We start from the raw sequence: 12,301 nt of genomic DNA on the forward strand, positions 1-12,301 counted from the left end.
CATGAAGTTACTCTATATGGTCTAAAAAGGGGAGGTATGAATAATCCACGTTTAGCCCATCATCAGGAAATGACCACAAAAATAGGCAACTTGGCCGGGCACAGTGGCTCACGCCTGTAATCCTGGCACTTTGGGAGGCCGAGGCAGGTGGATCACCTGAGGTCAGGAGTTTGAGACCAGCCTTACCAACATGGAGGAACCCCGTCTCTACTAAAAATACAAAATTAGCCGGGCGTGGTGGCACATGCCTGTAATCCCAGCTACTTGAGAGACTGAGGCAGGAAGATTGCTTGAACCCGGCGGGCGGAGGTTTCAGTGAGCCGAGATTGCACCACTGCACTCCAGCCTAGGCAACAAGAGTGAAAATCCATCTCAAAAAAAAAAAGACAACTCTGCCTATGGAGTAGCTTTTTTTTCCTTTTTCTTTTTTCTTTTTTTTTTTTTTTGAGATGGAGTCTTGCTGTGTTACCCAGATTGGAGTACAGTAGCACTATCTTGGCTCACTGCAGCCTGTGCCTCCTAGGTTCGAGCGATTCTCCTGCCTCAGCCTCCCAAGTAGCTCGGACTACAGGCATGTGCCACCACACTCAGCTAATTTTTGTATTTTTAGTAGAGACCGGGTTTCACCATGTTGACCAGGTTGGTCTTGAACTCCTGACCTCAGATGATCCGCCTGCCTTGGCCTCCCAAAGTGCTGGGACTACAGGCATGAGCCATTGCACCCGACACCCAGTCTCCATTTTTCTTTTTCTTTTTTTTTTTTTTTTTTTGAGATGGAGAGACAGAGTCTCACTCGGTCGCCCAGGCTGGAGTGCAGTGGCACGATCTCAGCTCACTGCAACCTTTGCCTCCCAGGTTCAAGCGATTCTCCTGCCTCAGCCTCCTGAGTAGCTGGGACTATAGGTCTGTGCCACCATGCCCAGCTAATTTTTTGTATTTTTAGTAGAGACGGGTTTTCACCGTGTTAGCCAGGATGGTCTCGATCTCCTGACCTCGTGATCTGCCTGCCTCGGCCTCCCAAAGTGCTGGGATTACAGGTGTGAGCCACCGCACCCAGCCAGCAGTCTCCATTTTTCAGTGGGATTTGGTTATTAAGCAGTAAGCAGCCATGCCTTTCCCAACCCCTATCTCACAGTTTTTTGGGGAGCAGGGCAACAGAACTGAGTCGAGACCGCAGCTAACTAACCATAGCTCACCATCCTGTGATGGGGGATGCAATGGGGCTGTGGGAGCCCAGAAGAGGCATCTGGCCCAGGGTCAGTGTCCTGCTGGGAGAGGACAGTGCACATGGGCTATAATGGGTAAGGAGTGTACCTAGTGGAAGGAGCCAGGGGATAGGCAGGGAAGAGTCTCATGGCAAACAGGGGTTCGCAAAGTGTCAGTACCCCCACCCCACAACACACACACACTTGTTAATTCAGATTCTAGGTCCTGCAAATGTGAATGACGGGAGTGGGGCCCCAGAATCTGGATTTAAACCAGCCCCTTTCCCAAATGACCCTGAGGCCTAGCTTGGCCCCATCTGATCAGGTTAAGAGGGGTCAAATGGGTATACAGATACAAATGGGTAAACTGAGGCCTGGGCATGTAGGCCCAGCCGACCCATACCATCAGGCAGGGTTCAGAAATGGCACTAGAGAGGGCACCATCTCCCAGGCTGGGAGGGTCTGGGACACTAATGACTGTTTGTCTGTCCCCTCCCCCGCAAGTCAGGGCAACCCAGGCCTATGATTACCACAGCAGCCCCAGGGGGCAGAGACTGGCACAGATGGCCATGCCAAGTCAGCTCATTGCTAGAACAAGAAACTGAGGGTCAGGGGAGCCCAGACAAACAACTGAACACAGGGTTCCGGTCATCTCAGGTGCCCACCCATCCTTGGAGCTGGCAGAGGCAGGAGGGTTCCTGAATCAGCAGCACTGGCAGGGGAAGCTGGTCCTTCCTTCAGCCTCCCAGCCTCAGGTCAATCTCAGGCCAGGGAGGGGCTGCCTTCTCGGCATTTCCTTGGTGGGGTGTCCCCCTCCTCTCACCTCCTCCTAGGCTCCCATAGGGCTCTCACCCAGCTCTGCAGTCTGCCTTCAAATCCCAAGACATCCCCTTGCTCATTGGGTGACCTCAGCTAAACCATGAGTCCACCCTGGGCCTCAGTTTCCTCATCTGTAAGGACTAAATGAGATGACTCAAAACAAGAGCTGAGGCCGGGCACGGTGGCTCACGCCTGTAATCCCAGCACTTTGGGAGGCCGAGGCGGGCAGATCACAAGGTCAGGAGATAAAGACCATCCTGGCTAACACGCTGAAAACCCATCTCTACTAAAAATACAAAAAATTAGCCAGGCATGATGGCACACACCTGTAGTCCCAGCTACTTGGGAGGCTGAGGCAGGAGAATCACTTGAACCCGGGAGGCAGAGGTTGCAGTGAGCCAAGATCGGCGCCACTGCACTCCAGCCTGGGCGACAGAGTGAGACTCTGTCTCAAAAAAAGAATTGAGCACAGGGCCCGGCAGGGTCTGTTCCTAGTGAACCAGCTGTGCCTAGAATAGTGCCTGGCACATAATCGATGCTTGACACATTTAAAAAAATAGATTAAAGCCGGGCACAGTGGCTCATGCCTGTAATCCCAGTACTTTGGGAGGCTGAGGCAGGTGGAATACGAGGTCAGGAATTCGAGACTAGCCCGACCAACATGGTGAAACCCCATCTCTACCAAAAATACAAAAAAAAAAAACACATTAGTCAGGTGTGATGGTGCATACCTGTAATGCTCAGGAGGCTGAGGCAGGAGAATCACTTGAACCCAGGAGGCAGAGGTTGCAGTAAGCTGAGATCACACCACTGCACTCCAGCCTGGGTGACAGAGTGAGACTCCGTCTCAAAGAAAGAATTTTAAAAAATAGATTAAAGATCTGAGGCCGGGCGCGGTGGCTCACGCCTGTAATCGCAGCACTTTGGGAGGCCAAGGCGGGCAGATCACTTGAGGCCAGGAGTTTGAGTCCAGCCTGGCCAATATGGTGAAACCCTGTCTCTACTAAAAATACAAAAATTGCCAGGCCCAGTCACTCACGCCTGTAATCCCAGCACTTTGGGAGGCCAAGGCTGGTGGATCACCTGAGGTTGGGATATCGAGACCATCCTGGCTAACACGGTGAAACCCTGTCTCTACCAAAAATACAAAAAATTAGCCAGGCGTATGGCACATGCCTGTAATCCCAGCTACTCTGGAGGCAGAGGCAGGAGAATCGCATGAACCTAGGAGGCAGAGGTTGCGGTGAGCCAAGATATTGCACTCCAGCTTCGGCAACATGAGTGAAACTCCATCTCAATAAATAAATAAATAAATAACAAAATAAATAAAAATAAAAATATAAAAATTAGCCAGGTGTGGTGGCGCATGCATGTAATCTCAGCTACTTGAGAGACTGAGGCAGGAGAATCGCTTGACCTGGGAGGCGGAGGTTGTAGTGAGCCAAGATCGCACCACTGCACTCCAGATTGGGCAAGAGTGAGATGCTGTCTCAAAAAAAACAAAAGAAAACAAACAAAAACAACAACAAATAATCCATACTGTTCAGGAGTTGAGTCCACAGAAGTGGCGGTTTGGTGGTTGATGGGATGTAAGTAGGCAGGTAGGTGAACAGGATGGCATGCATTGAAGGTGTCTTCAGACATAGGTGCCCCAGCAAAGGCTATATCTGTGCATATCTCCCTGAATCCTCATAGGTACAAGAACAACCCTGTTTTATAGACAGTAAATGGAAGATAAGTGTAGAGCAGTGACTTGGTCACTCCTCTGCAGAGGGAAAGAGAAAGGGTGATCTCAGGGAGCGACAAGTGGGGAAGCTCCAAGGGAGGTAGATTAGGGTCAGTACGGAGGTGGAAGGAAAACCAAAAGTCTGACTGAAGAAAGCAGGCCCTGGCTTTCAGAAGCTGGCCCAGATCCCAGCTGAGGCCATGACCCTCTCGAGCTGCTGAAACCACGGACTCAACTTCTTCCTAGTGGCTCCTGGGGGGCCAGATCTAGCAGGCTGGAAAATTCCTGGAGTGGTCTAGGTTGGGACACAGCTAGGCAGGGCCTAGGATGGAAGGAGAGAGATGAGGGAGTGGGAGAAAGGGTGGGCTTACTGGGACTCCAAGACAGGGTCAGCAGGCCAGCCCAAGCCAGGGAGGAGTGAATACCTCCTCCCATGTGGTATGCAAAATGAAGCTGAAGCTTAATAAGGTCTTGTGTCCTTTAGGCCCAGACAGAAGGGAGTAATGGATTTAGGGTCTCCTCAATCTACAGAGAGTGGATAGTGTTGTGTGCCTCCATGAAAGAAAGGCCAGACAGGTAGGGGGAGTGTTGGGGCTGACCTAGTCTGTCCTTGTTTTATACAAGGGAGGAAGCTGAGGTTCAGAGAAGTGACCTGCCCAAGGTGACAGGTGAATAATATATGAGTCCCTGGACCTCTAACCGAGTTCTCCTTCTCTGGAGGCAGGACTCTCAGCCCTGACACTCGCTGAGCCTGGATCCTGAGTGTGCTTTTCTTGGCTCATGCTGGGCTACAAGAACGGGGACCTGGGCATACCTGCTCCCTGCAAGGACTGTCAGGATTGAGGCCCAAGGGGCTGGGTATGTGGACATTACCACACACCTGTTGGAAGGTGGGGCTTTGTGTTTTACTTATCTCTGGTGCCCCAAGTGCTAATCCTGCCTCTGCCACTTTCCGTCTCCGGGCCTGTTTTCTCATCTGCAAAATGCGGGCTAATATTAATTGCTACCATTTATTAACACTGAGCACTTAGTCTGTGCCAGGCACTAGTTATTCCTTTAATCTTACGCCCATTTTACAAAGGAAGAAACTGAGGCCAGAGAGGTTAACTTGCCCAAAGTCACACAGCAAGTATATTGCAGAATCAGGATGTAAACCTAGCCCCTAATGACGTCTCAGAGGTTGCAGCGAGAATTAAATGAGACAATGAGTTAATGGCGTCACTCAATGAGAGTGCAGGAGAAGGTGGGAGTTAGGGCCCTGTTTCCCAGCCTGGAGTGGAAACACTGGGACCACAGAGTACACTCTAGGCAGTGCTAAGGGAGGCCCTGGTCTGGGTGGGGGAGCCCAAAGGCACCCCTGAAAAGCCTGGGAGGGGGCCAGAGAAGGTAACATGGAGGAGAGCTGCCTGAGTCAGAGTACTGGCACTTGCAAAGATGTCTAGAACTCTCCAAGGAGCTGGGGCCAAGAGAGGTAGCGTGGGGCCCAAGCTGGGACTGCTGTTATGTGTGGCCTGGGGGTGGACCTGATGGCATCTGCTTGACCCACAGGTCCCAGTGCCCCTCCACACCTACTAGGATTAGTAAGGAAGTGGGAGGAAAACCCTACTAGCCCTGAGATCCCTGGCTGAGAAGGGCAGAAGCAGTGGGGAACCTAAGTTATTGGCTCTGAGTAACCTTTGGCAGGTTCGGGGGTCTCTGGGGACCTCAGTTCCCCACCCAAACCGAGGGACAGCTGCTGGCCCTTGCCCCCCCACTCTGAAGCACCATCACTCAGGCTATGCTGCCACACTGTGGACACAGGAGGAACTGCGGCAGCAAGCACCTCACACCTAACTGGAGGACCCCAGCCCTGACACCGCCCGAGCCCTTAGCTTTCCGTCTCTCACAAAGACAGTGGATTTTCTTTTCTCTTTTCTTTCTTTTTTTTGGGGGGGGGGATGGAGTCTCGCTTTGTCACCCAGGCTGGAGTGCAATGGCGCGATCTTGGCTCACTGCAACCTCCGCCTCCCGGGTTCAAGCGATTCTCCTGCCTCAGCTTCCCAAGTAGCTGGGATTACAGGCGTCTGCCACCATGCCCGGCTAATTTTTTTTTTGTATTTTTAATAGAGACGGGGTTTCACCAGGTTGGCCAGGATGGTTTTGATATCTTGACCTCGTGATCCGCCCACCTCGGCCTCCCAAAGTGCTGGGATTACAGGTGTGAGCCAACGTGACAGGATTTCCTTTCTTTCTTTCCTTTTCTTTCTCTCTTTCTCTTTCTCTTTCTTTTTTTCTTTTCTTTCTCCTTTTTCTCTCTTTCTCCTCTCTCTTTCTCTCTCCTCTCTCTCTCTTTTAGACAGAGTTTCACTCTTGTCATCCAGGCTGCAGTGCAATGGCACGATCACAGCTCACTGCAACCTCTGCCTCCCGGGTTCAAACAATTCTCCTGCCTCAGCCTTCCGAGCAGCTGGGATTACAGGCGCCCACCACCAGGCCGGCTAATTTTTGTATTTTCAGTAGACACAGGGTTTCACCATGTTGGCCAGGCTAGTTTTGAACTCCTGACCTCAGGTGATCCACCCACCTCAGCCTCCCAAAGTGCTGGAACTACAGGCGTGAGCCACTGCACTCAGCTAAGACAGTGGTTTTCTTATTGATTTTGACTGTCCTCTGCACAACAGCGCCAGTGATCCTACATCTGATCACATCACTCCTCTGCTCAAACTCTCTGTGGGAATCTAGTGGTGTGCTGGAGCCCTCTGCAAGAGCCAAATGGCAAATTTTCAAGAACTTTTGCGAGTCAGTTTTGTTTTTTTGTTTTTTTTTTTGAGATGGAGTCTCGCTATCGCCCAGGCTGGAGTGCAGTGGCACTATCTCGGCTCACTGCAGGCTCCGCCCCCTGGGGTTCACGCCATTCTCCTGCCTCAGCCTCCTGAGTAGCTGGGACTACAGGCGCCCGCCACCTCGCCAGGCTAATTTTTTGTATTTTTAGTAGAGATGGGGTTTCACCGTGTTAGCCAGGATGGTCTCGATCTCCTGACCTCGTGATCCGCCCACCTCGGCCTCCCAAAGTGCTGGGATTACAGGTGTGAGCCACCGCGCCCGGCCAACGAGTCAGTTGTTAAAGTCATTAAAAATTACATTATATAAAACTAAAATTACACTAAAAACTAAGGTTAATATTAAAAACTAAGTATTTCCTACTTATTTTGCTACATTTTCCTATTATCTGTACTCTTGGATTACATCTATTGTATCTGTATGGTGGAAACACTATATATTGGCGTGTTACTGCACATTTCTTCACAGCTCCATGTTCAGTGACCTTACCTTGATCAGTTGCAATCAGCCATGATAACCCCTGGACTTAAGCAATCTTCCCGCTTAGCCTCCTGAGTAGCTGGGAATACAGGGTGTGCTGCTGTGCCCAGCTCTATAGTTTTCTAGACCAGTACCATCCAATAGAAATATAATGCAAGACACATATGTAATTTTCATTATTGAGTACCCAGATATAACAGTAACAGAAAACAGGTGAAATTAATTTAATAGCTTTTTTTTTTTTTTTGAGACAGATTCTGGCTCTGTCGCCCAGGCTGGAGTGCAATGGCACGGTCTCGGGCTCACTGCAACCTCCGCCTCCCAGGTTCAAGTGATTCTCCTGCCTCAGCCTATTTTATTTAACCCAGTATGTCCAAAATAGTTTTTTTTTTCTTCTTTTTTTGGGGCGGTTTTGAGACAAAGTCTCACTCTCTCACCCAGGCTGGAGTGCAGTGGCATGATCTTGGCTCACTGCAATCTCTGCCTCCCAGGTACAAGCCTGCCTCAGCCTCCCAAGTAGCTGGGATTACAGGCTTGCGCCACCACACCTAATTTTTGTGTTTTTAGTAGAGACGGGCTTTCGCCATTTGGTCAGGCTGCTCTCAAACTCCTGACTTCAAGTAATCCATCCACCATAGCTTCCCAAAGTGCTGGGATTATACATAGGCTACCATGCCCAGCCCAAAATAGTATCTTCAACAAGCAACCAATATAAAGTTTTTAATGATTTACATTGTTTTTTTCATACTAACTCTTCAAATTCTGGTATTTTACACTAAAAGCACATTTCAATTCAAACTAGCCACATTTCAAATACTCAATAGCCAAGTATCAGTGGCTGCTGTATTGAAGAGCACAGGTCTAGATTTAAGAAAGTGATGAAGAGGGCTGGATGTGGTGGTTCACGCCTGTAATCCCAGCACTTTTGAGAGGCCGAGGTGGGCAGATCATGAGGTCAGGAAATCAAGACCATCCTGGCTAACACGGTGAAACCCTGTCTCTACTAAAAAATACAAAAAATTAGCCAGGCATGGTGGCGGGCGCCTGTAGTCCCAGCTACTCAGGAGGCTGAGGCAGGAGAATGGCGTGAACCTGGGAGGTAGAGCTTGCAGAGAGCCGAGATCATGCCACTGTACTCCAGCCTGGGCGGCAGAGCAAGACTCTGTCTCAAAAAAAAGAAAAAGAAAGTGAAGGAAAATATTAATGATTCAGATTAAATTTAAAAGTACTGCTAAAGCTGAGAAATTTTAATCCAACTAATATTTGAGGATGAGAAAGCAGGTGATATATCAGATTTAATGGCAATAACTTTACTGGGAGAAGGGCATGTAGGGGCTGATCCATGGCCTCCACAAATATCAGGTCATTATCCCTGGGACCTGTGAATGTCACCTCATAAGGAAAAAGGGTCTTTCGAATATAATTAAACATCATTACATAGGGGACTGGGTACGGTGGCTCAGTGCTTTGGGAGGACAAGGCAGGAGGATCACTTGAGGCTGGAAGTTTGAGACTAGCCTGGGCAACACAGTGTGAAGTCTTCTACAAAAAAAAATTTTTTTGCGGGGATGGAGTTTTGCTCTTGTCGCCCAGGCTGGAGTGCAGTGGCATGATCTTGGCCCACTGCAACCTCCGCCTCTTGGGTTCAAGCGATTCTCCTGCCTCAGCCTCCTGAGTACCTGGGATTACAGGTGCCCACCAAGCCTGGCTAATTTTTTGTATTTTTTAGTAGAGATGGGGTTTCGCCACGTTGGGCAGGCTGGTCTTGAACTCCTGACCTCAGGTGATCCGCCCGCCTTGGTCTCCCAAAGTGCTGGGATTACAGGTGTGAGCCACCATGCCCGGCCTATAATTTTTTTTTTTTTTTTTTTTTGAGACGGAGTCTTGCTCTGTCGCCCAGGCTGGAGTGCAGTGGTGCATCTCAGCTCACTGCAAGTTCCACCTCCCAGGTTCACGCCATTCTCCTGCCTCAGCCTCCCGAGTAGCTGGGACTACAGGCACCCGCCACCACGCCTGGCTAATTTTTTGTATTTTTTAGTAGAGACAGGGTTTCACCGTGTCAGCCAGGATAGTCTTGATCTCCTGACCTCGTGATCTGCCTGCCTCGGCCTCCCAAAGTGCTGGGATTACAGGTGTGAGCCTCCGCGCCTGGTGCTAATTTTTTAAAAAAAATTAGCAGGGCGTAGTGGTGCATGCACACCTGAGGTTGGGAGGCTGAGGCAGGGGGGTCACTTGAGCCCAGGAGTTTGAGGCTGCAGTGAGTCGAGATCATGTCACTGCACTCCAGCCTGGGTGACAGAGGGGCCCTAAATCCAATCGTGAATGTCCTATCAGGAGAGAGGCAGAAGCCAGGCACAGTGGCTCACACCTGTAATCCCAGCAGTTTGAGAGGCCAAGGCAGGAGGATTGCTTGAACCTGGCAGGTCAAGGCTGCAGTGAGCTGTGATCCAGCCATTGCACTCCAGCCCGGGTGACAGTGAGACTCTGTCTTTAAAAAAAAAAAAAAAAGACAGAGGAGATGTGGTACACAGAGGAGGAGGCCATGTGACCATGGAGGCAGAGACGGGAATCTGCCCGTTCCCAAGTCAAGGAATGTTAACAGCTAACAGAAGCTGTCAGAGGCAAAGAACAGGTTTTCCACTAGGCAGGCAAGCCCAGTGATGTTGAGTTTCCCAGAATTTGAGAGAAATAAATTTGTTGTTTTAAGCCACCAGGGTTGTGGTGACTTGTTATGGCAGCCACAGGAAACTATTACAAGCAGGTATGATGCAAGTCCCTTTGTCATATGATGGTTGAATTATAAGCACAGGCAGACTACAAATACAGTAATTCAGCAAAAAAACTAAAATAGCTTTCTGTGAGAAAAGATTGGTTATATGGAATTTATAAGAATATATATGTTTTAATAATTTATATCCTGGCCAGGCACAGTGGCTCACGCCTGTAGTCCCAGCACTTTGGGAGGCCGAGGTGGGTGGATCATGAGGTCAGGAGTTCAAGACTAGCCTGGCCAACATAGTGAAACCTCATCTCTACTAAAAATACAAAAAATTAGCTGGGCATGGTGGCAGGTGCCTGTAATCCCAGCTATTCGGGAGGCTGAGACCGGAGAATCGCGTGAACCCGGGAGGTGGAGGTTGCAGTGAGTGGAGATCACTCCACTGCACTCCAGCCTGGGCGACAGTACAAGACTCCATCTCAAAAATAATAATTATTTATATGCTATACTTCACATCAGTAAAATTTATAACTTTATGCGTATATGACATCATATACTAGGTCTGTCTTGTATCTCCAGCACTGCGCAATCTCAGCTCACTGCAACCTCCACCTCCTGGGTTCAAGTGATTCTCCCACCTCAGCCTCCCGAGTTATCTGGGACTACAGGTATGCACCACCATGCCCAGCTAATTTTTGTATTTTTAGTAGAGATGGGGTTTCACCATGTTAGCCAGGCTGGTCTCAAACTCCTGACCTCAAGTGATCCACCTGCCTTGGCCTCCCAAAATGCTGGGATTACAGGCACGAGCCACCGTGCCTGGCTAGACAATATTTTTTGAATGCATGAACGTGACCTTCTCATTGAACGTGACCCAGTCAACTTCTCTGGGCCTCAGTTTCCCCTTCCACACAAAAGGGTTGGAGGAATGGGATGGGGTCCTAGTGGGGTGAGGGATGGCACAAGCTGTTAGAGCATCTACTGTGTACAAGACTGGGCTAGGGACAGGGGTTGGTGGGACTCAGCACCTGGCCTGAGGCCCTAGGAGATGGCTGGGAACAAGCAGATCAGAATCAGATGTAGAGTTCTAGGGACTACTCAGAGGATTATGTTACAGAGACAGGGTGCTACTGTACAGGTAGAGAGACAGCAGGAACTGCTAGGGCCAAAGCCCCCTCCTCTAGTCCTCCTATCTCTCCATACTACAGGGTGAAGGGCCTTTTTCACCCAGGGATTGGGAAGAGGCTGAATCCTTTTTTTTTTTCTGAGATGGAGTCTCGCTCTGTTGTCCAAGTTGGAGTGCAGTGGTGTGATCTCAGCTCACTGCAACCTCTGCCTCCCAGGTTCAAGCAATTCTCCTGTCTCAGCCTTCCGAATAGCTGGGATTACAGGCACGTGCCACCGTGCCCAGCTGATTTTTGCATTTTTAGTAGAGAAAGAGTTTCACCATGTTGGCCAGGCTGGTCTCGAACTCCTGACCTCATGATCTGCCTGCCTCAGCCTCCCAAAGTGCTGGGATTACAAGCGTGAGCCACCACGCCCGGCCTGAATCTTTTTGAGACAGGGTCACCCAGGCTGGAGTGCAGTGGCGCGATCTCGGCTCACTACAGCCTTGACTTCCTGGGCTCAAGTCATCTCCCACCTCAGCTTCCGAAGTAGCTGGGACTGCAGGTGCATACAATCATACCTGGCTAATTTTTGTATTTTTGTCGAGACAGGGTTTTGCTGTGTTGCCCAGGCTGGTCTCAAACTCCTGGGCTCAAGCAATCTGTCCATCTTGGCCTCCCAAAATGCCGGGACTACAGGTGTGAGCCACTGTTCTTGGCTGAGTCTGACTTTTTTTTTTTTTGAGACTGAGTCTCGCTGTCGCCCAGGCTGGAGTCCAGTGGCACGATCTCTGCTCACTGCAACCTCCGCCTCCCGGGTTCAAGCGATTCTCCTGCCTCAGCCTCCTGAGTAGCTGGGATTACAGGCGCCCAGCACCACGCCCAGCTAATTTTTGTATTTTTAGTAGAGATGGGAGTTTCACCATGTTGGTCAGGCTGGGAGTCTTTTTTTGTTTGTTTTTTTTGAGATGGAGTTTCGCACTGTCCGCTGGGTTGGAGTGCAGTGGCGCGATCTCGGCTCGCTGCAACCTTCGCCTCCCGGCTTCAAGCGATTCTCCTGCCTCAGCCTCCCAAGTAGCTGGGATTACAGGGGCCCACCACCATGCCCAGCTAATTTTTTGTATTTTTAGTAGAGATGGGGTTCCACTATGTTGGCCAGGCTGGTCTCAAACTCCTGACCTTGTGATCTGCCCACCTCGGCCTCCCAAAGTGCTGGGATTACAGGCATGAGCCACTGCGCCGGGCCAGGAGTCTGATTTTTTAATGGCAATGTAAAATAGGGTCCCCCACAAAGAGGGTTCCTCGCACTCCCCCAGCCCTTCTCTGAGCCCCTATCCCATGCCCCAGGAGTCAGAAGCTCAGGCATGGAGTGGGGGATGCCTACCTCTGCCATTTATACTCTGGATGACATTCTGCAAGTCACTTT

The sequence above is a fragment of the Pongo abelii genome, chromosome 19, assembly GCF_028885655.2.
Source record: "Pongo abelii isolate AG06213 chromosome 19, NHGRI_mPonAbe1-v2.0_pri, whole genome shotgun sequence".
Classification (NCBI taxonomy): Eukaryota; Metazoa; Chordata; class Mammalia; order Primates; family Hominidae; genus Pongo; species Pongo abelii.